Source organism: Oryx dammah, unplaced genomic scaffold (assembly GCF_014754425.2).
Source record: "Oryx dammah isolate SB20612 unplaced genomic scaffold, SCBI_Odam_1.1 HiC_scaffold_28, whole genome shotgun sequence".
Classification (NCBI taxonomy): Eukaryota; Metazoa; Chordata; class Mammalia; order Artiodactyla; family Bovidae; genus Oryx; species Oryx dammah.
In genome coordinates this window covers 67,885,185-67,910,106 of record NW_024070212.1, presented here as the reverse complement: position 1 = coordinate 67,910,106, position 24,922 = coordinate 67,885,185, and positions in this window count along the sequence as shown.

Genomic DNA, 24,922 nt, shown 5'->3' with positions numbered 1-24,922 from the left:
TCTCTGATAACAGACATAGACTTATTTTTTTTCAGATGAGACTCTAAAAGGAGTCCTCTCTATATGTATTCCCATAATCCTTAGCTCAGGGTTGAGAATCTGTGTTAAATGTTGGAAAATTACTGATCCTCCCTATTCTGTTTCCACACTTTTAAAAGGAGGCCAATGGGAAGATCTTCTGGAGAAGGGAAAGGCTACCCATTCCAGTATTCTGTCCTGGAGAATTCCATGGTTTATCCACAGGGTTGCAAAGAGTCAGACATAACTGAGTGACTTTCACTTAATGCTTACTTAGAAGGTTTCTTAAGGAAAAAAATAAGTAAAATAATAAAATAAATAAAATGCTAGGCATACTTCCTCACACACAATAAGCACTTTTGTGATTATTGTTCTATTATTAGGAAACCATATCTTACATTTTGATGCACTTTTAAATTCTAGAAAAATATAAACAAGTGCAGAAGCAAAGGAAGGACTTATTTAAGTGCCTTTCTAATGCCAACTGAATTCTCTCTCCTTTGAACCTGGAAGAAAATTTAGATGGAGTTCAGTACTCTTGAATTCTGTTTCAGGAGCTAGTGCTGTGCTTACTTTTGGAGTCAAATACAGAATTCCCATTAGTGTTGATGGTAATTACCTCTGCAAAACAAAGCATGATGAGTGGAGACCCCGCTGAGGAATTACTTTAATGACTTTGAACTTTAAGAAAGAAATTTAAAAAGCTACACATGACGACGACCTCAAGGCCTGAACTGCTGGCTGCCTCCCTAACTACTATTTTCAATTGGTGGTTCTGAGCAGGGAACTTCTGGGGCCCTGTTGTTCTTTGTGACTAAATAGTAGTACATTTCAGAGAAAGTGCCTCAAATTAGGAACTCAACATTTGATGGTTCATACAGTACAGGCTCCTTGCCTACTATAAAATGCCCCAGATATCAACTTAAAAGCCAATCTAGGGACTTCCTTGGTGGTCCAGTGGCTAAGACTCCATGTTCCCAATGCAGGGGGCCTGGGTTGATCCCTGGTCAGAGAACTTGATCCCACACATCACACGAAGACCTAGTGTGGTCAAATAAATAAAAATAAATTTAAGAAACTCAATCTATATCATAGTGTAGTAGTAGTGGTAGTTAGTGGTCAAAGTAGAAATTGTAATACAGCACCCACCTTACATTACTATTATGCATTTCTGATCACCGACCTAAACTGCGGTTTCAACTCTTATTAGCATTTTTAGTATGATCTTACTTGTTTCTGTTGCGACCTCATTCCCTTACTCACTGTAAAACTATTTCTATCTTCTCTATTGCTCAGAGTCTTCATTGAACTAAACTGGGAAACAAACTACACAGGGGTGAAAACAAATTTCTAATCTATTAAGTTAAATTTTGCTATATAAAAACACTTCTTAAAATTTAAAAAATAGAACTACTATTTGATCCATCAATCCCACTTCTGGGATTATGATACTTCTGGATATATGTTCAAAAGAGCTGAAAGAGAGTTCCAAAGATATTTGAACATCTATATTCATAGCTACACCGTTCACAATAGTCAAGATGTGGGAGCAACCCAAAAGTCAATGGATGGATAACTAGGTAAACAAAATGTGGCATGTATATACAATGAAATATTATTCAGCCTTAAAAAATAAGGAATCCTGTCATATACTACAACATGGATAAACCTTGAGGACATTCTGCTAAGTGAAATAAGCCAGGCACAAAAGAAAAAAAAAAAGAAAAACCCCACAAATTATCAATTATTCCATTCATTATCATTGTTGCTGAGTCACTCAGTCATATCCAACTCTTTGAGACCCCATGCACTCTAGTCTAATAGGCTCCTCTGTCCGTGGGATTTTTCAAGCAAAAATACTGAAGTGGGTTGCCATTTCCTCCTCCAGAGGATCTTCCTGACCCAGGGACCAAACCAGAGTCTCCTATGAATCCTGCATTGCAGGCTGATTCTTTGCTGCTGAGCCACCGGGGAAGCCCATTCCACCCATATGAGGTATCTAAAGCAGTCTAATTCATAGAAACAGAAAGTTGAATGGTGGTTACAAGAGACAGGTAGAAAAGGGAAATTGTTTGTTTAATGGGTATAGAATTTCAGATTTGCAAGATGAAAGAGTTCTGGAGATTGTTTCACAACAATATAAATATACCTAACACTACTGAACTATATGCTTACAAATGGAGAAGATGGTGATTTTTACATATTTTTAACACAATAAAAAGATCCAAAACACAAACATAAAAAAAAATAAAACACCTTTTCTCTTTGGTTATAGTTGTTCAACAAATGTGCCTATATGCTTACTACATAACATACCATGTTCAGATTTAGTATTTTGGCAGTATTTATTTAGCAAATAACACTAGAGAGCTGGTAATGTATAATAAATGTATTATAATGTACAGTAAAATTTAGAAGCATAGCAACATATTTCTGGGGCCTAGCCCCTAAAAAATACTTGAAAGAGGAATGCTCTCTATTTCTGGGAAAATTCTGTGTCAATTTCTTCCTCTTGCCTTTATGCACACTTTAAACACCCCACTTTAAACAATTTTCTTGACTCTGCAAGGCCAATGCATTTACAAGAAGCATTAACAACACAGGAGGATGAACTTAAAATAGCTTGATAGGCATTGCTTGGCCTAAGATCACTCAGACAAATTCTAGGAAGAAAGACCAATTTGGTGTTTCAAAGTGGTAGTGGTTTAGTCTCTAAGTCATGTCTGATTCTTTGTGACCCCATGGACTGTAGCCCACCAGGCTCTTCTGTCCATAAGATTCTCCAGACAAGAATATTAGAGTGGGCTGCCATTTCCTCCTCCGGAGGGGTCTTTCCAACTCAGGGGTTGAACCTGCGTCTCCTGCTTAGCAGGTGGATTCTTTACCACTGAGTCACCTGGGAAGCCCTCAATTTGGTGTTTATCTATGTACAAAAGCAGATGCATTCTGGAAAAAAATTGTTTTAAATGCAAATTTTTGAATGGCAACGAATTTTCTCACTTATATTTAAAAACTGTAAAATTATTTTATGGAAAAACATCCTGAGACATAAATAGTGTTCTAATTACATTTACATGTGCAGTGTTTCAAAACTGCCTCTATTCCATCAACAAATTTCTTGGCAAATGGGAGAGAGTGAGATGTATAGAGAGAGTAACATGGAAATTTAATACACCATATATAAAATAGATAGCCTAATGGGAATTTGCTGTATGACTCAGGGAACTCAAACAGGGGCTCTGTGACAATCTAGAAGGGTGGGATAATGAGGAAGATGGAAGGGAGGTTTGGGAGGGAAGGGATATGCATGCATCTATGACTGATTCTTGTTGATGTATGACAGAAAACCAGAAAACTCTATAAATCAAATATCCTTAAATTAAAAAAAATAAAGTGGAAAAAAGGCACAAACTTAGATGTTTTATTAGCAAATATTTTGCCATGTGACCTGCAAAACCTCTGGCAGAACTAAAGAGTCACCAATGAAATCAAAGACACTCAAAATTCATTAACTTGGAATTGAAATATTCTCATTGAACTTTTTTTTTAAAAACTGTTGTTATTTTTCTTTTTCCTTTCTTTTTCTCTCCATCCTATGAAGATATCATAAATCAGGGGTTGGCAAATATTTTCTTAATGAGACAGATAGTAAATATTTTAGGCTTTGCAAGACATAGTCTCTGTTGTAACTATTCAATTCTGCCCTTGTAGCAGTAAACTAGACATCAACAATAAGTAAATAAATAGATGGTTGTGTTCCAATAAGTCTTACAAAAATCGGTGGCAAGCTATATTTGGCTGGTAAAGCTGCAGTTTGCTGACCCATGTTCTAACTCATAGCCAGAAATTTGGATTTTATTCTAACAGAAGTACATACCTTTGTATAGTTTTAAAATATAGAACCAAAAAAATCTTACTCAGGCTTTTAAAAACACCACTTTGGTTATTATACAGACAATGGATGAACAGGAGAAGCAAAAATGGGAACAGGAGGCTGGTGCAACTGTCCAGACAATATATGAAGGTGGCTTGAACTAAAGCAGTGAAAGTAAAGGTGAAATGTAGCTGAATTCAGGGCACAGACCTTGACTGGAGCTACAATTTTGGAGTCGATAGCATATTGATGGTATTTAAAACCATAGAACTGGGTGAGGTTACCCAGAGGAAAGGTGTAGGTTAAAAGTATAGATAGAGAAAATAGCCAAAGACTGAACTCTGGGGGGTTCTCACATCTAAATGTGAGGAGGGAAAAAATGAATCCCAGGAGTTCTATAGATGGGTGCACAGACCACTGTGAAAGAAGGAAAGGCAGAACTCATGATCCATGAACTGGTAGATTAGTAAATCTGGTGGTAGGAGAAATATAGAAGTTCTTTTCTGATTGCTTCTATATGCTCAGTGAGTGATATTTTAAGTAAAATCATTACTGGTCAGAGAGGTAGAAGCAAAACATTTGAGAAAAAAGAAGATAAGATATAAAATTGTGATTGTGAAAAGCGAGAAAGTGCGTTTACCAGGGCACTCTTTTACTGTTGACACTAGTGAATACCCACTTGATTTTTTTTTAATGTAAATTCTAAAGAAAATCCATGGGCATGGCTATATGATTTTCTCAAAAATCATGCAGTTGATCCAGTACAGGAAATGATGAGGTTCATAGTTTAGTTTAACCAGCATTGGATTTTTCTAGGTAAATATGATAAACAGAGAGAGGAGAAAGGGGGTTAATTCTGTTCTTCACATTTTGTCTCTTAAAACTTCCAGAAATAATATGTTATGAATAAGTGATTATGGATGATCACTTGATAACAGTTATGTCCTTAAAAGTGACCAACAAGACTCATCAGTTAACACAAGCTAACTTTCAAAATTGGGAAAGGAGAACGACAAAGCTGTATATTGTCATCCTGTTTGTTTAACTTATATGCAGATTACATCATTCAAAATGCTGGGCTGGAAGAATCACAAGCTGGAATCAAGATTGCTGGGAGAAATATCAACAACCTCAGATATGCAGATGATACTACACTAGTGGCAGAAAGCGAAGAGAAACTCAAGAGCCTCTAGATGAATGTGAAAGATGAAAATGAAAAACCTGGCTTAAAATTTAACATTCAAAATACGAAGATCATGGTATCCACCAGTCCCACCGCTTCATGGGAAATAGATGGAGAAACATAGAAACAGTGACAGGTTTATTTTCTTGGGTTCCAAAATCACTGCGGACAGTGATTACATCTAGGAAATTAAAAGACACTTGCTTCTCAGAAGGAAAAGGTATGATAAATGTAGACATCATATAAAAAAGTAGAGACATCACTTTGCCAACAAAGGTCCATATGGTCAAAGCTATGGTTCTTCCAGTAGTCATGTATGGATGTGAGAGTTGGATCACAAAGAAGACTGAATGCCGAAAAGTTGATGCTCTCAAATTATAGATTAGTTTTAATTCTCTTACGTTTTATATAAATGGAATCATATATTAATAATATGTACTTTTTGTCTGACTTTCACAGCATTTTTTGAGATTGATTCATGTTGTTGCATGTATCAATAGTTCATTTCTACTGAGAGCAGTATTCTAATACATGGCTGTACCACTATTTCTTTATCCATTCACTTCTCGATGGGCATTTTGGACTGATTTTATCTGTGGAAAAATATTATTTCTCTTGGGGAGATATGTATGAATAGAATAACTGGGAAACATGGTTAAGTGTATTTTTAACTTGTAAAGAAACTGTCAAATTATCTGTCGCAGCAGTTTTACATTCTTACCAGCAGTGTATAAGAGCTCCGGTTGTTCCATATACTTCCACTGTGATATAGCCAGCCTTTCTTATATTAGAAATGTAAGCATGTTGTGATGACATTCCATTGAGGTTTTAATATGCAATTTCATACTGACTAATAATGTTGAATATTTTTCAGTAGTTTCCACCTGGATATCTTTTTGGTGAAGTGTCTGTTCAAGTCTTTTGCCCATTTGCTAATTTTGTTTTGTTTTTTAAATTGTTGAATGTAGAGATTCCATTATATATTCTGAATACAAGTCCCTTATTAGACAAATCATTTGCAAACATTGACTTCCATGCTTTGGCTTATTTTCTCCAGTCTTTTTAAGGTTAAATATTAAGATCAGATTACTAGTTTGTTCTTTTATATATATAGACCGTGTTTTGGGTGTCATATCTAACAAATCTTTGACTAACTTAAGATCACAAAGTATTTTTCTTATGTTTTCTTTTAGGAATTTTATAGTTTTACATTGATCCATTTGAGTTAATTTTTATATATAATGTTATATTGTATCCAAGTTCTTTTACATACATATACACACAGATAAATATTCAATTGTTCCACTACTATTTGTTGAAAAGTCTATTATTTTCCACTCCAACACTTGGCACCTTTATGAAAAATCAGTTTCCATATAAGTGTGGGCTTGTTTTATTTTTTTTCTTTCAAAATTGTTTTGTCTATTCTATGTCCTTTTATTTCCACATGAATTTTGTAATCAATTTGTCAACTCTACAAAAATACCAAAAAAAAATCTGCTGAAATTTTGATTGGGATTTTTCTGTTATTGATTTCCAATTTAATTCCACTGTTAAGAGAACATGCTTTGTATGAACTAAATTGTTTAAATTTAATAAGATCTGTTTTGTAACTCAAATACAATGTATCTTGGTAAATATTCTGCATGCACTTGAAAACAATGTGCATTCTGCTGTTGTTTGATGGAGTCTTTGATAAATGTTAAGTTAAAGTTAGTTGTGAAGTGAAGTGAAGTCGCTCAGTCAAGTCATGACTCTTTGCGACCCCATGGACTATAGCCTGCCAGGCTCCTCCATCTGTGGGATTTTCCAGGCAATTGAAACATGTATAATATCATCTAAGAATTGATTGCCAGTCTATGTCCGATGCAGGATACGGCATGCTTGGGGCTGGTACATGGGGATGACCCAGAGAGATGTTGTGGGGAGGGGGGTGGGAGGGGGGGTTCATGTTTGGGAATGCATGTACACCCGTGGTGGATTCATGTCAATGTATGGCAAAACCAGTACAGAATTGTAAAGTAAAAAAAAAAAAAAAATACTGGAGTGGGTTGCCATTTCCTTCTCCAAAGTTGGTTGTACCGTTGCTCAAATCTATAAAATTCCTGTAGGTTTTCTATCTGTGCTCTAGACTCTAATTAAGGATTTCCCTGTTTATTTATTCTCTCGATTCTATCAGTTTGCTTCACAAATGTCACAGCTCTCTTATTAAGCATATAAACCTAATTGATTATCTCCTCTAGATTAGTGGTGCCCAAGCATTTTGGCACCAGATCTAGTGAAAGAGCGTTTTTCCACAGACTCGGTTGGGGGGGCGAGGGATGGTTCAGGAGACAATGCCAGTGACAAAGTTGACAGATTTTTAGCGAAACTGACAAAAAAAGAGATAAGACTGAAACTAACTAAAATAAAAATAAATGACAACCTTGTAGAAATAAAATGGGTTCTAAGGGATATCAAGGCCCTGATGAATGAAACTTCATATCCAACCTCACACATGTGGTGTTTAGGCTAAAATGAGAGGTTTTCTGACCTCAGTCCCTGTTCTGTTTGTGACACTATGCCATTGTGATATCACTGGGTTCAGAAGTTTCCAGTAGAGACTGAAATATGTTTAATAATTATTTGAGATTTCCTAGGCAGGGATCTTCCCTTTTAGTCCAAAATAATTTTCAAAATAATATAATCAGTGGCCAGCTGTGGCATTCCATTAGCCTTACTGAGATGGCACTAAAGATAATACAGTGATGAGAACACTCATCAGGAGTGTTGAGTCAGTTCCAGAGCACTGTGAACTATCATCTCCTGCAACAATAGTCGGTGGCCTTGCTTCTGGCTGCTGCTCTCTCTGACCAACATCATTTTTCTTCACAGTCAGGTCCTTTGGAGCTGATTAAAAAAAAAAAAAAAAAACTGAACCATATTTAGCTGACCTTAGTAAAGAGAGATTTATAATGAAGAATCAAGAATTCTCAAAACTCTAGGGCAAGAAATTCAGTTCATGCTTTATCAAGAATTTTCTGGAAGCCCATGGTTTCTTACCTTCTCCACTTTGTACATCTGCCTCCACTCTTCTTCTTTTTGTTAAATCAGGCATGTTCTGTCAGCAATCGCTCATTAATATGCGGAATCTAAACACTTCTGCTGCAAAACAGCAGCCTCAGTCCCCCCGAGTCCATAATCCTTACAGGTAAAGTACTTATTCTAAAAAAATTGTGGGATTTTTAAAGAAAGTAAGTTATTGAAATTTCTAAAATAACCGAGTATAGAAATAATGCTCACTGTGAAAATTCCTTTTATAGATGCAAAAGTATAGAATTTCAAAATTTTTTCCACACTTTCTTATATTTACTTCACCTTAATCCCATAGAGGAGACAGCAGATGTCACTGATTCCATTTCACAGCTGGAAAAACAAACGCAGAGACTTTAAGTGATTTACCCAAGCAGCAGAGTCAGATTTTGAATCCAGGTTTCCTGGCTTCTAGTTCATTTGCCTGTTCAGCACTCACATCCATAGCCACTGGCTTATGAAAGGAAAAAACGGTGGTGTTGGGGAGGTGATGACAGAGGCTGAAGAATCGGTGAGCTGAGTAGCCACCTGACCATTTTAAAACTTGTCTCAGAGTTCTGTCATTCCATAACCTGATTGTTATTCTTGGACCCATCTGTACCTTTCTTTTTTTCCCCCTGCTCTTCCATGTGAATGCATCCAATTATTTTAATCTGTGTTTTCAAATTTTACTTAACTTTTAACTTCCTGTAGTCTGATTCCTTTTCTGATAGTGAACCAGGAGTGACCTGAAAAAACTGGCAGAAAATAATGTGGATGATGATAACAATGACAATAGCAATTATGGAGGCCAGTCATCTATGGGGTTAGAGTTTCTTTTGAAACTGAGGAACAGCATAAAAAAATGTGAAGACAAATGTTAAATATCTGCCACTAGATGAAAGAATTCCTTATTCAGTGATTGATATGAAGTCTGAGGAACTAACTCCATGTGTTAAAACAGAACAGAAAATGTGAGTACAAAGGTATTATGCAAACAAAGAACAGCATTTCCATATGTATAAATTTAACTGGGTCTGGCTGAAGTGAGCTCTGAGGCACCGTCTCCAGCACAGACAAGGGAATTTGGGATTCATATCTAAAACATTCTACATGCTTAGATCATTGTTTACGTAAATGTAAGGTGGTAGTTTTCAGTAGGGTATCCTGAGTGAGAATCTGCAAGTGAAGGAAATGGGCATAAATTTTAAATGTTTCAAAGACACATACAAACAAACACAATGTTAATATGTGATGACAATATCAGGCCACATCAATTAAAGCAGATAATTTCTCCATGTAAGATTTCTTCCACCTAGAAGTATATGCCATCTGAGGACAATTTGAAAACACTAAGGATTAAATCTTGAAGAAACAAAGGTACCTTCAAAACTTAAAAAAAGAAATATATCAAAAAAAAAGGAATATCTATTCATATGGCTCATAGGCCCACCTTAAAAGAAAAATGTCTGTAGCATTTTAATTCCAATGGAAAGCACAACTGATCCTGTTCACTAAGATGTTCATTTACATACCTTTAACTAACCACTATAAATTAGATGTGTACTTTGTGCTCTTTCTAAAATGACCACTGCATTGAATAATATCAATTATTATACTAATAATCAAGAAGGGAAGAAAAAATTAATTCCTCCTATTTGGGAAGTGAATATTTTTACAGCAACTGCTGGCCTTCCTTTCATTTAGAACTTTCACTTTAACTCTGCTTAAACTCAATACATATAACTCTCCTCACTCCTAACCACCATTTCACCAAGTCTCTGTTCCCCTGTACTCATCTCTCCACAGGCTGATTCACTGGGCCATAAGAGTTACAGGAAACAATGGAAGAAACAACCCAGCCAGCTATGAGGATAAAGGAAAAATGGTAGCCAACAGAAACTCAGTCTTTGAACCCTGAAACCCCATGGTTTAGAATTGGGGAACATGAAACAAAATAAAACTATGAAAGAAAGCAGAGAACTGAACAGGTGAGTAGCAATAAAAGTAAGCATGGTCCTTTCCCTTATTTACCATGAGGATCTCCACTGGGTATGATCAAATCATTTAATCTCTTTGAAGTTAATTTCCTTATTTGCAAAAAGGAAATACTTAATCCTATCTAATTCAGAGGGCTTTTGAAGGAATCAAATGTAAAAGTTTTTTCAGAATTTTTCTCAATAAAGCACTTTCTAAATATAAAAGGACTTAAAACATTTTCACTCCTGTTTATGGTCTCTTTTCTAATCTTCACTCTCCTGTTCTAACTTCTTGTTAACCCTTTTTTCTCTCTCTTCAGTCTGTATTTAACTTTAAAATGTGAAAGACTTTTATTACAATTGACACATAGTTGAAATACCACTTTGGCCTAAGGTAATATTTCAATCCACAAAAGTGGCAAGTTTCTGCACATGTTTACAAGACCGTTGTCAGATCTCTGTACCTAGGGCAGACTAAGAGCATCTTATATATCCAGTTAAGGGTGGATGTAGTCTTAAAGTCCCTTCTCTTCTAGGTTTGGATGGTGCTCAAAACCAACTAAAGATGCCCTGGTACTATGTAATGTACAGTAAAATCCGGGAAAAAAAGTGGAAATAATTATGGTTTTGTGAGGCCACTTTAAAAATACAAGCATCTTTTCTATTATTTTTCCTTTTCATTTAAATAACCCAGAAGTAATGAGACTTCCCAGGAATTAACTTGCTCATCTGACCAAATCTGGCTCAACATCCTGACAATGTCTGGTTAAAAGATGTGACCACCGCAAACACAGTTTCTCATCTCCACACCATGTTTTACTCATTACCTGGCAAAGGTACAAGCCAAAATTCTCGTAAACCTCCTGATTTCCCGTTCATAATTTGGGGAAGTAAACCATGGCTGAGAAACCACATGAAACTCCAACAAATGAATCTAAATAAATGATATCTCTGCAAATGAATCAGTGCTTACCCAAATTCCATGCACTGCAGAGAGACAGGAATGGTCAATAAATACCAGACTCCCAATAACCACAACACACAGATTCAATCTCAGAGACAACTCTATCTCAGCTGCATGTAAAGAGAAAGCTGGTTCCTGGTTGTGGCTGGAAATGTGCAGATTCAACAGCTGCCCTTGAGTGTCTGTGTAAAAACTGCTTCACCAGCCAGGATAAGTTCAGAAATCTGAGTCAGAACAGTAAAATGGATGCCAATTTTAGACAGGAGCAAAAGAGAAAAGATTTTAAGGATGGAGCACTGCTTTGAAAGAATACACATAAAATAAGTTGCATAACTCTCACATGTTCACAGTGACACCATTTTCTTGGCCAGGGTTCCCACATTGCCCTTTATTTTTTAAACAACATCTGTACAGTTCTTATTGTGTTTTAGAGACTGTGTTAGGTGCTAGGAACATAGCAAACAACAGAAGTATATTTCCTACCCTCATGGGCCAAATCCAATCCACTACCTATTTTTTCATAGTTTTATTAAAACACAATCATTTGATTATGTATTGGCCATGACTGGTTTCTATGACTGTTACAATGAAAGAATCAAGTAGTTGTGACAGAGAATGTTTGGCCCATAGAGTCTAAAATATTTACTACCTGTCCCTTACAGAAAAAAGAAACCAAACCAAAACAAAAAACAGTTGCCAACCTCTGATCTAGAGGGATAAGTTGACAAGTATATGGAAAGTTATGATACTGGTAATTAGAGCTTAGATGTGGGAGATCCAGCCTGTCCATTCTGAAGGAGATCAGCCCTGGGATTTCTTTGGAAGGAATGATGCTGAAGCTGAAACTCCAGTACTTTGGCCACCTCATGCGAAGAGTTGACTCATTGGAAAAGAGTCTGATGCTGGGAGGTATTGGGGGTAGGAGGAGAAGGGGACGACAGAGGATGAGATGGCTGGATGGCATCACTGACTCGATGGACGTGAGTCTGAGTGAACTCCGGGAGTTGGTGATGGACAGGGAGAGGCCTGGCGTGCTGCGATTCATGGGGTCACAAAGAGTTGGACACAACTGAGCGACTGAACTGAACTGAACTGAACTGCACTGTGGGAATCTTGCAGTTCCATAGCAGATTCTAAGGATCAAAAAAGACTGAAGAAACATTTAAACAGTGACCTCAAAATGAACAAGGAGCAACCAGATAGAGGTCGAGAAAAAGTAATCCAAGGACAGGTCACACATCGGGGCAGGAAGGCAAGAGAGCATGTCTCACTCAGGAAACTGAAATTACAGTAGATCAACATGGCTAGAACAAGGAGAAAGTGGGGAGTAGGGATGAAAGATGATGGAAAAGAGAAGATCAGAACCCAGATTTCTAAGGTTCCTTTATATTAGTCTAAGAAGTTTTGAAATTATTTTGAAGAGTTCAAGTTGTGAGATGAAATGATTGAGCTGTAAGAGTTTCGTGTTTATATAAGATTTACAAGAAGGCATATTTCTGACATAGCCACCAGAAAAACAAAAGCAATGAACTTTGAAATTAAGATTCATCAGGAAAAACTAACAATCAAATTAATCTATCTCTTCAACCCATACCAACCCATGGCTCTTGGAATTAAGTGCCTGTGACAGCGTATTACTAAAATTCCCTGTAACTCTTACGTCAAAGCTTCAACTTCAGCTTGTACTGATGGTACAACCAGGGCACACCTGAAAAGATAGTGGTGGTGCTGAAGAGAAATCCACACTGCCTCATCTGAAAATGAGGCAGCTGAGGTTTGATTTCTGCCTTTTCCATAAAATGCCTATATAATCACCCATGGTTCTCACCCTCTCTCATTGGTTGCTCCATCTCAGTCTTATTTCCTTGTTCTTCCTCTTGTCCTAGACCTCTTAACATTGGAGTCCCTAACACTCAATCTTTAGCCCTATTCTCCATCTACACTAACTCATTTAGTGAATGAATCCAGTCTCACTGCTTTAAATATCATTAACAAATAAATGTTTCTCAAATGTTCTCCTGAATTTCAGTCTTGTGTATCCTTTTGCCTATTTGATATGTCCACTTGACTGTCCAGTGGATATCACAAACTCAAAATATCCCTCACCAAGCTTCCTCTTTTCAAAGCTACTCAACCTTCAGTCTTTTCCATTTTATTTGCTAATAACTACATCACTTCCACGATTCAGATCAAAGATGCTGAGGTTATTTGTGACCCCTCTGTTTTTCTTACACTCCTCATCCAATCTGTCAGACAATCTTCTTTGTTCTGACATCAAAATATACACAAAATTTAACCTTTCTCACCACCTCCACGGATGCCACCCACCACCATTATCTCTCACGTGTACTAATTAAAACAGCTTCCTAACTGTTCTGATTACATCCTTTTCTCTTCAAGTTTATTCTCAACACAAGAGTCATAGTAATTCATTTAAAATATAAGTCAAAATGAATCAGTCATCTCCTTATAACCTTGTATTGGCTTCCTATCTCACTCAAATGGCTATCCTCTCCCCACTCCTGGTCCCCATTATGTCTCCACTCTTAGCTCTAACTACCCTCCCCCTCACTCACTGAATTGTAGACCATTTTTCAGATATTTTGTTGTTCAGTTGCTTAGTCGTCTGAGCAACTGACTCTTTGTGAGTCCATGGACTGCAGCATGCCAGGCTTCCCTTCCCAAGATGTCCTTCACCATCTCCTGGAACTTGCTCAAACTCATATCCATTGAGTCGGTCATGTGATCCAACCATCTCATCCTCTGTCATCCCCTTCTCCTCTTGCCTTCAATCGTTCCCAGCATCAGGGTCTTTTCTAATGAGGCAGCTCTTTGCATCAGGTGGCCAAAGTATTGGAGTTTCAACTTCAGCATCAGTCTTTCCAATCAATATTCAGGATTGATTTCCTTCAGGATTGACTAGTATCTATATTTCTCATATATACCAGGGATATACCAGAGATGCTCTCACCTTAGTGTATATGCTGCTAAGTCACTTCAGTCGTGTCCGACTCTGTGTGACCCCATAGACGGCAGCCCACCAGGCTTCCCCATCCCTGGGATTCTTCAGTCAAGAACACTGGAGTGGGTTGCCATTTCCTTCTCCAATGCATGAAAGTGAAAAGTCAAAGTGAAGTCGCTCAGTCGTGTCTGACTTCTAGCGACCCCATGGACTGTAGCCCACCAGGTCCCGCTGTCCATGGGATTTTCCAGGCAAGAGTACTGGAGTGGGGTGCCATTGCCTTCTCCGTTAATATATGTACTGGCTGCTTATTTTACCTGATATGCTATTATCTCCAGATAATCACACAGCCAATTACTTTGTAGTAGATTGAATAATTGACTTCAATTCTCTATCCCTCCCTACATCCATATTCTTGCTTCATCATGGATAAACGTACTTCCCTGACCCTTCACTTTATGCTTGGCCACTTGACTTCCTTTCCCAATGGTATATGGGCAGAAGTAACAGTAGGCCTATTTGAGCCTGGTCTTGAAGAAGTTTGCTCCTTGAATTTTCATCACCTTGAAAAGTCTTCCCCCTACCTGACTGTACTATTTAGGCTATGTCTTAAAGTCCTATGGAAGAGAACAACTCCAGCCAACCTACCAACTACTGAAAAAGAATAAATGACTGCTCTATTAAGCCAGAGATTAATAAAATTTTACTATAAAGGGCCATACAGTAAATAGTTTAGATTTTGGAGACTGTATAGGCTCTGTTGTAACTACTTGACACACTATTGTAGCTTGAAAGCAGTCATAGACAATATGCAAATGAACACAAAACATGTCTTGTGTGTGTGTGTGTGTAGTAATAGATTATTTTTTATTTATTTTTATTTTATTTTATTTATTTATTTTTTAAATTTTACTTAACAATACTGTATTGGTTTTGCCATACATTGACATGAATCCACCACGGGTGTACGTGAGTTCCCAATCCTGAACCCCCCCTCCCACCTCAACAGGCAGTGTGAACAAACTAAGATCTGAATTGGCTCTGTCTGACTCCAAAGCTCTCTCACTCTGTATTATATCATCATAATATCATTTATATCTTTATATCATTTATAATATCATAATATCTTGAGAAACCTGTACACAGGTCAGGAAGCAACAGTTAAAACTGGACATGGAACAACAGACTGGTTCCAAAGAGGAAAAGGAGTATGTCAAGGCTGTATATTGTCACCCTGCTTATTTAACATATGCAGAGTATATCATGAGAAACGTTGGGCTGGATGAAGCACAAGCTATAATCAAGATTGCCGGGGGAAATATCAATAACCTCAGATATGCAGATGACACCACCCTTATGGCAGAAAGTGAAGAACTAAAGAGCCTCTAGATGAAAGTGAAAGAGGAGAGTGAAAAGTTGGCTTAAAGCTCAACATTCAGAAAACTAAAATCATGGCATCTGGTTCCATCACTTCATGGGAAATAGATGGGGAAACAGTGGAAACAGTGGCTAACTTTATTTTTTTGGCTCCAAAATCACTGCAGATGGTGACTGCAGCCATGAAATTAAAAGACGCTTGCTCCTTGGAAGGAAAGTTATGACCAACCTGGACAGCACATTAAAAAACAGAGACATTACTTTGTTAACAGAGGTCCATCTAGTCAAGGCTATGGTTTTTCCAGTAGTTATGTATGGATGTGAGAGTTGGACTGTGAAGAAAGCTGAGCACTGAAGAACTGATGCTTTTAAACTGTGGTGCTGGAGAAGACTCTTAAGAGTCCCTTGAACTGCAAGGATATCCAACCAGTCCATCCTAAAGGAGATCAGTCCTAGGTGTTCATTGGATGGACTGATGTTGACGCTGAAACTCCAATACTTTGGCTACCTAATACGAAGAGCTGACTCATTTGAAAAGACCCGGATCCTGGGAAAGATTGAGGGCAAGAGGAGAAGGAGATGACAGGATGAGATGGTTGGATCATATCACCAACTCAATGGACATGGGTTTGGGTGAACTTCAGGAGCTGGAGATGGACAGGGAGGCTTGGCGTGCTGTGGTTCATGGGGTTGCAAAGAGTCGGACACAACTGAACTGGAAACTGGAATATCATTTAATCTCATTAAGGCCAGGGGTGTAGGGAAAATTTATATTTTATTTTAAAATTAAAAGGAACAATCATCCATAGATATTGTTGATAAAATAAACATCTAGCTGGCCCAACTTTTACTCCATCACTTTTTTTTTTTATGACAATTCTAGAATTATCTTCTAACCACTCGCTACTTTATATCTTGGTATATAATTGCTGATTTTTTTCCTTAATTGAATATAGACTTTCTGACCTGTTTTGCACCTATGTTCCTGACTTGGTCTATGCTTGCCTTGAAGATATTAAACCAAGCTTCCTAAAGTTAATCCAACATCCCTAAATTCTAACTGGCATTTTGGCTTTCTTGGCTTGCTACTCCACTTGACTTTGCAGTTGAATTACCTCAGTGTGTACTAACTCACTGACAGTACTCAAGAGTTGCATTGCTCTCTAAAGTCACTCTGGTCCAATCTTAGAACATATACAGTGAGCTGTCAGTCTCTCAATATTTTAATGTGTTCACTTTCACAAGTCAGAGTCAGTAACACTACCTGGTAATATTAGTTCCCATCCTTTCCCCTTTGCAGTAAAGTAGAAATTTTAATTTTCAGCTTCCAGAAAAGAGAATATTGGAATCACATTTTGATTCCCTGTAGGATTTGAAGTGAAACCTATAGAGACCTTTTTATATCATTCATGCCTAGAGGCTATCAATGCTCTTGAATGGAAGCCTATACTACAAAGTCAGACTAGACCAGCTTTTAGATTCTGGTTTCACCCTTAAATAATGTATGAAAAGTTGAAAGTGAAAGTCACTGAGTCGTGTCTGACTCTTTGTGACCCCATGGACTATACTGTCCATGGAATTCTGTAGGCCAGGATACTGGAGTAGGTAGCCTTTCCTTTCTCCAGTGAATCTTCCAACCTAGGGATCAAACGTGGATCTCTCGCATTGCAGGTGGATTCTTTACCAGCTGAGCCACAAAAGCTGAGCCACAAAATAATGTAGATGTTTGGATAAGTCACTTAATGTCCTCAGTTTCTTTATCTCTAAAGTATTTTACTGAAACTCAATTCCTAGGGTTTGTCTTAAAGAGTAAATGAGATATTTAATGGATGTCTAGATAAGTGAGTGAGTGTGTGTGTCTGTGTACTTTTCCTTTCCCTCCATTCTCCTCTTTAATTTACTTTCTGGAAAGTTGATAATCACCCCCAAGAGCATTAGTGCAGGGAACAATACATGTTGGGGGAGAAAATAAAAAGATCCTATAACAATGGTTGGCTTTTGCTTTTAAAAGAGCGGTTCAGAGGAAGGAATTCATGAGTACAAGCTAACCTGAAGATGCATGAAAACAAAATGTTTTTTAGCATAGAATATAAGGATTCCCACCTGCAAGGGAAGAAGAAATGAGGAAAAAGTACCTGGATCTCAAAATCAAATGGGACATGTACCTTGCTTCTGGCAGTAACACTGGGCTTTGGCAAGATCCCAAGAAATTACATATGCCTGGCATGTCAGGTTTATGAAAGATTATAATAAAAGAAAAGTCTAGGCAGGTAGCTTAGGGTCAGATTTTGCCACCGTACAGAGTTTACACTTTGTTTAACAGATAGTGACAAGTTTTAAGATAAGGCGAGACTCCAAAGGCTGTTTTAGGAAGGTTAATCCAAGGGGAGTCAGAACTGAAGGAAAGAGAGACTCGTGGCAGAGAGAGATTAGAAGGAGAGCTAGGAGTTAGGGCTTTACTGTAATAGCCAGAGCCTACAATGATGAAATATTAAACTTGTATTTTTTAACCTCCCAATCCCTGGACTTCAAAGGCTGGGTGAAGAAAGCACTTTGGCCAAAATTTCAAGATGCTCTTGGCCTTGCCAGACAGAATTACAGCTACATGTGAGCTAAACCAGAGCTTGAAACACAAAGGTGCTAGAGATCCCATTTAACCTGGCTTCAGTATCCTAGGCATATTACATGAGGCACCTTTTGTCTTCTTTTCAGCAATTCATTTAAGATGACCTGAAGTCTAAGAAGTATGAAATTGGATGCGACTGAAAAGGGCAGTCTGAGAGAGGACTGAGTAGCTCACTGATTATAATGGCTCCAGAATCAGGCTTCCTGCATTTTTAAAAGCAAAGGGCATGTGTGCTGTTTTCTTTTACACGGCACTCCAGGATTTTTTTACCTATTCGAAAGGTCATTATTGCCATTAAAATACAAACTGTACTTTCATTGGCGTAAAACAACATATATCATAAAGCTTCCATAGATGCCAGTTAGGCCTAGGGAAGCTCTTTCACGGCTCCTGCAGCACTTTTGTCTCATCAATGAGCAAGTCAGAATCCCTCTGGTCACAGTAAAGTATTGACAAGATGCTTACTGACTCTGCTGAAAAATTCAATAACTACTGAATATAGAAATAAATATCACATGACCAGTTATCCAGTAACTGCAGAAATTAGTTCTGGCCTAAAGATTTCTTATCTCCTTTTGCCTTAGAATGGAATCTAGAGAGAAGATTAAATCTCAACTCTTTCAAGAGCCTATGTTCCAGGTACTTGGCTAGGCCTTTAGCATGCAATATTTTGTGCAAGCCTTATAACAACTTAATAAGCTAAATATTACTGTGTTTATTCCACAAAGGATAAAATAGAGGTTCAGAGAAGTAAGATCACATGACAAAAAATAAAATAACATAAAAATATATCAATCTGGTATTCTACTCCAAATTTGTTTCTCAGCTTTAAGAAAAGATTGTTTAAGAAAATATATGACTAATTCCCAAATGAAATATGTAAGAACTACTGATTAGCATTAAAAGGAAGAAAGGAAGAAAGGCATTTCCAACATGTAAGTTATCTCATTAATATTAGTCTCATTTTGTAGATGTGGAAATTAGAGAACTGAAGTATCGAACTTCATCTTTGTGACTCCAAAACTCCAGCTGTTTCCCACTGCATAGTATCATATCAATAGAATGCTAGAATAAAAAGATTTTTATTTAATAGATTTATTTAATAGATGAGTGAATAGAGGTCAATAGGTTAAGTGATTTGTCCAAAGGCAAACAAGTTGTCCATAACAGAGACTTTTTGTGTCTTCTCCTGAAGTTCTTACCAAGCGCCCAGGTCCATTGTTCTCCTAAATTAGGAAGGCTCAACATCTATCCCTGTTGAACTTTCACTAAGGGTTCTGTCATTTTCAGTATTGTTTCTTTGCTACTCCAAATGTCTGTCTTTCACTGTGTCTTTCCTTTCAGCTGCTCTAGAACACTGATTCCTAACTCTGGGTTTTCAATCCTCAGTTTCATTAAAGCTGCTCCTGTTTCATTGTTCTCCATCTCTGTACATCCTGGTGCCTCCATTCACCCGATTCCTCATGATAGAAAATGTAAGTCATTCTTAACAACTCATTCATAGTCTCCCAAGTCCTCTTCATGGCCAGTTTATACTATCTTCATGATACATGTCCGCTTTATTTTGTCTCCCCTGCCTTCCATTAACCTGGTCCGAATCACCATCATCTGTCACCTATCCTTTTGTAGTAACCTCCTGAAGGATATCCCCTGCTGAAAAGCCCATCCATCTTCATTTTTGTTCTTCTGCAATCTATTCTCCACACAACCAGAAGTCAGAGTATCTATTAAAAATACTAAGCTTATTTTGGGTCTCTTTAAAACCTTTCAGTGACTTCCAATGCACTTAAGATCAAATTTTAAAACTGTAACAAGGCCTCAGGAGCCTGTATAATCCACCTGAATCTACCTATCATTTCTGCCACTCTCTCCCTCCATCAGTATACTTCAAACATGTTATCTCCCATTCCTCAGATAACATCAGCTCATCCTTCAGTATTTTACCAGTTTAGCTGAAATTTCCAGAGAAGTTTTTTCCTTTTCTCTCAGTCTAAGCTGGGTGTCCCTTTAATTTTCAATCATAGAACCCTGTGTTTTTCTCATTGCACTTACCTCAATTCCTAAATACCTGCATATTTTTTGTGGTTAATAGTTTGTTCTTGTTTATTTCTCTAAACTGTAGAAACCATAAGAGCAAGGACTGGGTCTATTTTGTTCTCTGATAAATCTTCTGCCTTATCAAAGAGCCTGCTACATTGTAGAAGCTCATTAATATCTGGTGAAAAGAAAAATGACTAAACAGTCAAGAATAATCCAATTATTTTAAGACATATTGGAATTCTGTCAAAACAGAATTTAAATTTATTTATTCTAATTTTTTAATAATCAAAGCTTTTATACCACAGTTGATAAGTGGAAGGGAAATAATGAAAGTACAATTAAGATATACAATTATAGATAAAAATTAACATGTCATATAGACCCCAAATGTTAAGATAATTAATTTCAACTATGCTTTATTTCCTGAAAAATATTTAATGAATGACTGTTTTGTCAATGTATTCCAAATTCAGTTTCTTTTTAAACAATGAAAAGTAAAAAATACCTGGCATTAATCAATTCCTCCCTGCCCCAAATTTACTCTTCGTTGATTAAAACTGGTCCTGGAAATGATAAAATATCCACAGAGCTAAGTGAAAAAGGATTCCTGGCTTACATGAATAAGGGCAGATGAAGTAATCCACTCAGGAAAAAGGGTATATATATACACACAAAACCAGATATGACATCAGACTGGTTTCATATACATAAAACAGAATGTACTGATTCATCAAAATTCATCTTCTTGAGAAAGACATGACAGTAAAGAAATGAGAAGTTCTGGTCAAGCATTTTATTGACTGACAGTCCTCATTATTCAGTTGTATACTAATGGAATATCCTTGACAAAATTGCCTGACACAATTTTTTTTTCTGCTAATTTCCTGTCACTGAACTGTTCATGCTGAGCACAGTAAACAGAATAATCATAAAATTCAGGTAATTCAAGAAAAATCATATATGTATATATACATGTGTATATATTCACACATATACACATAAACATTTATTTATATGTCAAAGATACTAAAGCAAAAGGAATAGTCCTTACTATCTTGAATTATATACAAATTCTTCATGTACTTTTACCCTATGAATATAGCTACTCTAGCATATATTCTCTCAAATAAATTCTAATTCAAAAATATAACTCAATTTTCATTACAATGTTGATGCCTTTCTAAGTAATAGACTAGTTCTCAGTCAACCCTCCAATCTAACTTCTCTTAAATCTTTTGTGGAATGAAGCAGAGTAAAAGCATTTAAATAAATAAAATAACCTACTAACTTGATCTTGTTTTATAAATGTTACAAATGGGGTCTCCACTAAAATGTATAAATCATTCTCCCCTGTGAGTTCCAGCTAGGCTTCTGTTTACCAGATGGAAGTAAAAAGTGACAGTACAGGCAACATGTGCTCCAAATCCTGCTGTCAAGACTTTCATAAAGTGATATGTCTCTAAACATCCCACCGTAGTCCAGATGTGTTGGGCTTGACCTTTAAAACACAAAATAAAATAAAACAGCCACAGGTACAGGCAGGAATCTGTTCCAACTTCTTCATGAATGCTGCTTGAAACTTCTTAATGAAAGTTACAAGGCAATACAGAGCACAGAGCCAGAGAACATCAGCAGCGCCTGCCTGATGCTTGAAAATGACAGGTATTCTTAGCCTCAGTCATTGTGCTCTGAAATCTGATCAAAAGGAAAATATCTCCATTAGGTTAAAAGACATCTCCTGGCCAATAGAGGGTAAGATCAAGAAAACCTATATAAATTTCCTTTATACTAATCATTAACAAAGTCCTGTCACATACTTTCTGCTATAGCTTGAATGTTTGAGTCTCCCCACAATTCCTATGTTGACAACTTAACCTCAAAGTGATGGCATTAGAAGGTAGGACCTGTGGGAGGCTCTGCCCTCATGAATAGGATTTAGCGACCTTACAAAAGAGGTCCAAGAGTCCTCTGGTGCCTTCCCCCAACTTGAGAGTACAATTTGAATTCTGTAACCGGAAAGGGTTCTCACCTGATCATGCTAGCACTCTAATCTTACATTTCCATCCTCCAGATCTGTGAGAAACCTCTGTTGTTTATAAGCTACCTAGTTTGTAGTATCTTCTTACAGCAGCATGAATGGAACAAGATGCCTCCCTTTAATTCTTACTCCAATTGTGTGATACAGGTAATATGGCTCCCAGTTTGCAGATAAGGAAAATAAGACCCTGAAAGCTTAAATCACTCACCCAGTGCCATCACTGCTGCTAACTGACAGAGTTAATTTTTACGTTACGTTCTTCATACAACAAATTTACAGTTTTCCCTCACCAGCATGTTCTATCTACTAAACTTATGCTCCTAAGGGATCATTGAATTTTGCCTTTGTTCACAGAGATTACATTTCTCAGGCCAGATTAAGTTCAAGCACCTCTATTAAGAAAGACTGTAGAACAAGCATGAGTGTGGGTACTGGACAGCATGGTGCCTCGTTACTAACTGAATTGTCCTATGTAGCATCTCCAGCCCTGAGACATACTGTTAGAATGGGAATAAATGAGTATGTATTCTTGAATCTTGAATAAATGAATATTTTAGTCAGATTAGATTTTGGTTTCATTTTGTTTCATTCTCTTAAACTGTTTGACTCTCACAGCCCTGTTCTCTTTTGGTTCTTTTCTCTATTTAAATCTAACCTTGTCTTATGAGACAGTTCAACTAAAACAAAATAAAATTAACACATTTCAGCTAATAGTGATCTATATTATTTTATTCTAATGTCCCACTCTTTAGTTCAATCCATCCTTTAGGATTCGGGTGCAATCTCATATCTTTCACAAAACTTTTTTCCTTAACTCTGATCTTTCAAGGATTAAGAAGAAAAAGTACATCTCTACCTGAAGAGTGAAACCTGAGATCAATGGAAAAATACACTGTTGCATAAGAGAAAGGATTCATTCCTCATTAAATCTTCTAAGGTATCTTGTATTATGTCATTATGTTTATACTAAGGAAATTGTCCAAAGCTTAAAAACAAAGCACAAAGAAGAGCACATGTTCTTTTAAGGGGCCAACACTGTGAAGTTTCATGTTATTTTACATATTTCTTAATCCAATAAAACTTCAAATAACTTCTGTCTAGGGTAAAAAGTAAATCCAAAGATTAGGGGTATGCTATCCAGGACATTAGTCAGTTTTAGATATGACTGGGCAATCTTATTCCAATATTCTTTCTTCAATGTCTGTAAGTACTCAATTCTTCAAATGCTATTTGAATTGGTTTTAGTCCTGCTGACTCCCTTATTAATGAGTTAAATCTTTATACATACGTATACATATGTAGAGACTGCATTTAAATGAAAATTACATTTTTGAACTTCCTGAAAAATTATATGAGTACTTACTATATCAGTTCAGTCGCTCAGTCGTGTCCGACTCTCTGCGACCCCATGGACTGCAGCATTCCAGGCCTCCCTGTCCATCACCAATCCCCAGAGTTCACCCAAACTCAGGTCCATTGAGTCAGTGATGCCATCCAACCATCTCATCCTCTGTTGTCCCCTTCTCCTCCTGCTGTCAATCTTTCCCAGCATCAGGGTGTTTTCCAATGAGTCAGCTCTTCGCATCAGGTGCCCAAATTACTGGAGTTTCAGCTTTAGCATCAGTCCTTCCAATGAACACCCAGGACTGATCTCCTTTAGGATGGACTGGTTGGATCTCCTTGCAGTCCAAGGGACTCTCAAGAGTCTTCTCCAACACCATAGTTCAAAAGCATCAATTCATCGGCGCTCATTTTTCTTTGTAGTCCAACTCTCACATCCATACATGACTACTGGAAAAACCATTGCCTTGCCTAGATGGACCTTAGTTGGCAAAGTAATGTCTCTGCTTTTTAATATGCTATCTAGCTTGGTCATAACCTTCCTTCCAAGGAGTAAGCATCTTTTAATTTCATGGCTGCAGTTACCATCTGCAGTGATTTTGGAGCCCAGAAAAATAAAGTCAGCCACTGTTTCCACTGTTTCCCCATCTATTTGCCATGAAGTGATGGAACTGGATCCTTACTTACTATATACTGTCTGCTTCTTCATGAATTCTTCCTGAATTCCCAAAACAATCATGTGAAATAGTATTATTATTCCCACTTTGGAAGTGAAGAAGTATCGACTCACACAGTTGAAAGGATTGTCCTGAATTTACACATCTAGAAAATTGTAGAGATATACTTTAAATTCAAATTTTTGATCTAGAGCCTGAGTCATGGTGATGAAGACTCTCTTGCCAGAGATTTATAACATCTTGGTCTACTCTGAGACAGGGCCAAAGAGCAGTGGAAGATGAATGAATATCCGGGAACAAGATGTTATTTGTTACTATGGGTTCATATAATAGGCTGATTAAATATTACTCATCCAATAAATATTTACTTGTTGAGCTTCTGCTATGTATCAAGCCCTGTGTTTAATGATTGGGAGAGGGCTAGTAATCAGTGATAGACAGATTCTATCCTTAAGGAACTTATAGTCATGAATGAAACTCACTTAAAAAATAAAACAAATACACAAAATATTAATTGTAGTCTGAGTTTAGTCATTGGATGAATATTACCTGCAATGGATAAGACAATATGATCTTTCATGGTGTTTATAAAAAATACAAATAGTAAGTAATTTTAAGAGAAGAATGTTTTACATTCTATACTATGTTTTATAAGCATGTGCCTGAGAATTGCTATTATTTTCTTTCTATGCTTCTGAATTTTCAAAAAGGTTAAAAATTCTGTGAATATTAATTTTTAATCAGATAGATATAAAGATTATTTTTTAAATACAAGGTTAAAGGAGACATGTA